Below are 5,000 nucleotides of genomic sequence, written 5' to 3'. Positions count from 1 at the left end.
GTAGTGTAGTGTAGTGTAGTGTGTAGTGTAGTGTGTAGTGTAGTGTAGTGTAGTGTAGTGTAGTGTAGTGTAGTGTAGTGTGTAGTGTGTAGTGTAGTGTAGTGTAGTGTGTAGTGTAGTGTAGTGTAGTGTAGTGTAGTGTAGTGTGTAGTGTAGTGTGTAGTGTGTAGTGTGTAGTGTGTAGTGTAGTGTGTAGTGTAGTGTCGTGTGTAGTGTAGTGTGTAGTGTAGTGTAGTGTAGTGTAGTGTAGTGTAGTGTGTAGTGTAGTGTAGTGTAGTGTAGTGTCGTGTGTAGTGTGTAGTGTGTAGTGTAGTGTAGTGTTGTGTAGTGTAGTGTCGTGTGTAGTGTGTAGTGTAGTGTGTAGTGTGTAGTGTGTAGTGTGTAGTGTAGTGTGTAGTGTCGTGTGTAGTGTCGTGTGTCGTGTGTAGTGTAGTGTAGTGTAGTGTAGTGTAGTGTAGTGTGTAGTGTAGTGTAGTGTAGTGTAGTGTAGTGTAGTGTCGTGTGTAGTGTGTAGTGTAGTGTAGTGTAGTGTAGTGTAGTGTAGTGTAGTGTGTAGTGTGTAGTGTGTAGTGTGTAGTGTGTAGTGTAGTGTGTAGTGTAGTGTAGTGTGTAGTGTCGTGTGTAGTGTAGTGTGTAGTGTAGTGTAGTGTAGTGTAGTGTAGTGTAGTGTAGTGTGTAGTGTAGTGTAGTGTAGTGTAGTGTAGTGTAGTGTAGTGTAGTGTGTAGTGTAGTGTAGTGTAGTGTAGTGTAGTGTGTAGTGTAGTGTGTAGTGTAGTGTAGTGTAGTGTAGTGTAGTGTGTAGTGTAGTGTAGTGTAGTGTAGTGTAGTGTAGTGTGTAGTGTAGTGTAGTGTAGTGTAGTGTAGTGTGTAGTGTAGTGTGTAGTGTAGTGTAGTGTAGTGTGTAGTGTGTAGTGTAGTGTGTAGTGTAGTGTAGTGTAGTGTAGTGTAGTGTAGTGTAGTGTGTAGTGTAGTGTTGTGTGTAGTGTAGTGTAGTGTAGTGTAGTGTGTAGTGTAGTGTGTAGTGTAGTGTGTAGTGTAGTGTAGTGTAGTGTGTAGTGTGTAGTGTGTAGTGTGTAGTGTAGTGTAGTGTGTAGTGTAGTGTGTAGTGTGTAGTGTAGTGTAGTGTAGTGTAGTGTAGTGTCGTGTGTAGTGTAGTGTGTAGTGTAGTGTAGTGTAGTGTAGTGTAGTGTAGTGTAGTGTAGTGTAGTGTGTAGTGTGTAGTGTGTAGTGTGTAGTGTGTAGTGTATTGACATGACCAGAGCATTTATAGTTCAGGCTGTAGTGTTTTTTTTTTTTAAAGAGAATAATCAGTGTTACTCGCTGATGATCTGTGATAATGAATCATCATGAAACCAATCCCACCCTTTCCCCGTGGGACTCAGGGACGTGTGACTGCACCTGAGATCAGAAGCATGAGATCCACTCTGGCGCGGCTCTACAGATGCATTCTGGGCTGTGTGGTTCAGTATACAGTCCGTTTTCTATGCGCGTCCGGCACGATAAGATGGCGTACGGACTCCGGAGTAAGCTGCTCCATTCAAGTCAAGGTCTTTAAATTTCACCCAAAACGTTCCGGCACGTTTTCTCTACGGCTCAAAACGGTTCCCCGGAGAAAATAGGAGTGAAGTCTATTTTTTCCGGATTCCCGCATGGTGCATGGTGCATGGTGCATGGTGACGGATCCAGAGTAGTGGCATGCGCATTTGTTTAGCCTACATACATTTGTTTGCACCCGCATTTGTTTACATATATAGGCTAATGGACGATGAAAACATGATAATTGAGGTGGAAAAACATAACATTCTTTACGACAAACGGCATCAACATTATTTAGACACTGACAGAAACCCCAACCCTGTGCCTTCTCCTCCTCTGTGCCTTCTCCTCCTCTGTGCCTTCTCCTCCTCTGTGCCTTCTCCTCCTCTGTGCCTTCTCCTCCTCTGTCTCTGCAGTCTATCCAACAGGAGGATGAATAGTACTGCTCTCCTCCTGCTAACGGCCACTATGTGAGAATATAAATAACCAGAATACTCCGGATTAATGTATTGTAGCCAAAGCTATTGGTGCGTATAGGTCTACATGGACACCTTCAAACCCATTGAAATCAGATTTAAGGACATTATTGACGACATTAAATTCGATTGAATAGCCTATATGGAGTACTCTCTTTTAATGTGAGTTTTGGTTTGAAGGTGTCCATGTATAGGCTAGGCTAGCATCTACTGCTACAAATCAATACGTTGTTATTGACCACATCGTCAGTAAACAATAGGCACCTTGTGAGAAAGTTGGGCCTGATGAGCACAGCATAGTTATTTTACAATAAACAAAGCCAAGGTTGAAATGTGTTTATTTACCCATTGAAGAAGACGACGTTGGTCGATGGAGATGATCTAAATAGTGGGAACCTTTGATGGGACTGAGAAGACGCAACGGGCCGAGCCTCATTCAGGATGGTTTAAAGAGCCTCATTCAGGGTTAGGGTTATGGTTTAAAGAGCCTCATTCAGGGTTAGGGTTATGGTTTAAAGAGCCTCATTCAGGGTTAGGGTTATGGTTTAAAGAGCCTCATTCAGGGTTAGGGTTATGGTCTAAAGAGCCTCATTCAGGGTTAGGGTTATGGTTTAAAGAGCCTCATTCAGGGTTAGGGTTATGGTTTAAAGAGCCTCATTCAGGGTTAGGGTTATGGTTTAAAGTCGTACGCGTTCCTGAAGGAAAACGTCCCGGTTTGGAATCGTAGACGGATCGCTGGTAGTGGAATCAGGGGGTAATACATGTCAACAGACCAGCCGCATGGCCTACTGCCCCAGTCCCTCCCTACTGCCCCAGTCCCTCCCTACTGCCCCAGTCCCTCCCTACTGCCCAGTCCCTCCCTACTGCCCCAGTCCCTCCCTACTGCCCCAGTCCCTCCCTACTGCCCCAGTCCCTCCCTACTGCCCCAGTCCCTCCTACTGCCCCAGTCCCTCCCTACTGCCCCAGTCCCTCCCTACTGCCCCAGTCCCTCCCTACTGCCCAGTCCCTCCCTACTGCCCCAGTCCCTCCCTACTGCCCCAGTCCCTCCCTACTGCCCCAGTCCCTCCCTACTGCCCCAGTCCCTCCTTATTGCCCCAGTCCCTCCCTACTGCCCAGTCCCTCCCTACTGCCCCAGTCCCTCCTTATTGCCCCAGTCCCTCCCTACTGCCCCAGTCTCTCCATACTGCCCCAGTCCATCCCTACTGCCCCAGTCTCTCCATACTGCCCCAGTCCCTCCCTACTGCCCCAGTCCCTCCTTATTGCCCCAGTCCCTCCCTACTGCCCCAGTCCCTCCCTACTGCCCCAGTCCCTCCCTACTGCCCCAGTCCCTCCTTATTGCCCCAGTCCATCCCTACTGCCTCAGTCCCTCCTTATTGCCCAAGTCCATCCTTATTACTCCAGTCCCTCCCTACTGCCCCAGTCCCTCCCTACTGCCCAGTCCCTCCCTACTGCCCCAGTCCCTCCCTACTGCCCCAGTCCATCCATACTGCCCAGTCCCTCCCTACTGCCCCAGTCCCTCCTTATTGCCCCAGTCCATCCTTATTACCCCAGTCCCTCCCTACTGCCCCAGTCCCTCCCTACTGCCCAGTCCCTCCCTACTGCCCCAGTCCCTCCCTACTGCCCAGTCCCTCCCTACTGCCCCAGTCCCTCCCTACTGCCCCAGTCCATCCATACTGCCCCAGTCCCTCCCTACTGCCCCAGTCCCTCCTTATTGCCCCAGTCCCTCCTTATTGCCCCAGTCCCTCCCTACTGCCCCAGTCCCTCCCTACTGCCCCAGTCCATCCTTATTGCCCCAGTCCCTCCCTACTGCCCCAGACCATCCTTATTGCCCCAGTCCCTCCCTACTGCCCCAGTCCATCCTGATTGCCCCAGCCCATCCCTACTGCCCCAGTCCCTCCCTACTGCCCCAGTCCATCCTTATTGCCCCCCTCCATCCCTACTGCCCCAGTCCCTCCCTACTGCCCCAGTCCATCCCTACTGCCCCAGTCCATCCCTACTGCCCCTGTGTATAAGTCATTTTATCTGAAGCTGTGATTTGTGGGGACGTATACTGAGACTATATACTGGGACTATACAGTCTATAGTGAGAATATATACTGGGACTATACAGTCTATAGTGAGACTATATACTGGGACTATACAGTCTATAGTGAGACTATATACGTTCTCTAGGTACAGGTGTGTGTGCAGCGTCAGGCCCGCCCAGCGTGTGTGTGAGCAGAGAGGGTCCAGGATCCAATCAGAGCAGCTGTGGCCCAGGTGGGGTACTTTCCCTCCTTCCTGCTTGGGCCAGCCAATCAGAAGTGACCCCCCCTCCCCCTGATGAGATCAAACATGGTCTCTTTATGCCCTGATTAGGTGTTCATGTGGTAAAGAGGAGAAGGTGGTGCTTAACTGAACATCGGTGCCAACCGACTGCCAAGCAGGGCTGCCCCTGAAAAACCTCCCAATAATGTTACATAAGCAGTGATAGGCTTGGGAATATTTTTTGGCATAAATATTTAATGCCGTTGCCAATTTATATTCGGTTCACGCGCTGGCGTCCTCGTGCACTCACATCCACACCGCCCTGTTTAGATTATTTTTTTTTTCTCCCCATTTCTTCTTTTTTTGAAATGCCATTTTAATGATAGATAGTGTTGTGAAAGCTGAGTGCTCCTCTAGTTTAGGGAAGGGGAACTTTAGCAAGGCCACATTCCACTGTGTGCTCCTCTAGTTTAGGGAAGGGGAACTTTACCAAGGCCACATTCCGCTGTGTGTTCCTCTAGTTTAGGGAAGGGGAACTTTACCAAGGCCACATTCCGCTCCGCTCTAAGGAAAAAAACCTTAAAAGAAATGGCTCCTTTGGTTTTCAGACTGGAAGTGAGAAGAGGTGGTCTCCCTTCTGGAGAGATGAGAGGAGGTGGTCTCCCTTCTGGAGAGATGAGAGGAGGTGGTCTCCCTTCTGGAGAGATGAGAGGAGGTGGTCTCCCTTCTGGAGAGATGAGA

At 49.2% G+C, this 5,000-nt stretch overlaps 1 protein-coding gene across 1 annotated transcript in view; it reads left to right on the top strand.

Moving 5' to 3' along the window:
• LOC311310662 (protein PALS1-like) overlaps positions 1 to 5,000 on the top strand; it is a gene marked incomplete at both ends in the record, with an annotated part of 51,064 nt that overhangs the window by 9,888 nt on the left and 36,176 nt on the right. The gene's annotated exons all lie outside the window — the stretch shown is intronic.

The sequence above is a fragment of the Borostomias antarcticus genome (assembly GCF_949987555.1).
Source record: "Borostomias antarcticus genome assembly, chromosome: 6".
Lineage (NCBI taxonomy): Eukaryota > Metazoa > Chordata > Actinopteri > Stomiiformes > Stomiidae > Borostomias > Borostomias antarcticus.
The sequence above is the reverse complement of the archived record's forward strand: the minus strand, read 5'-3'. Positions and strand labels throughout refer to the sequence as shown.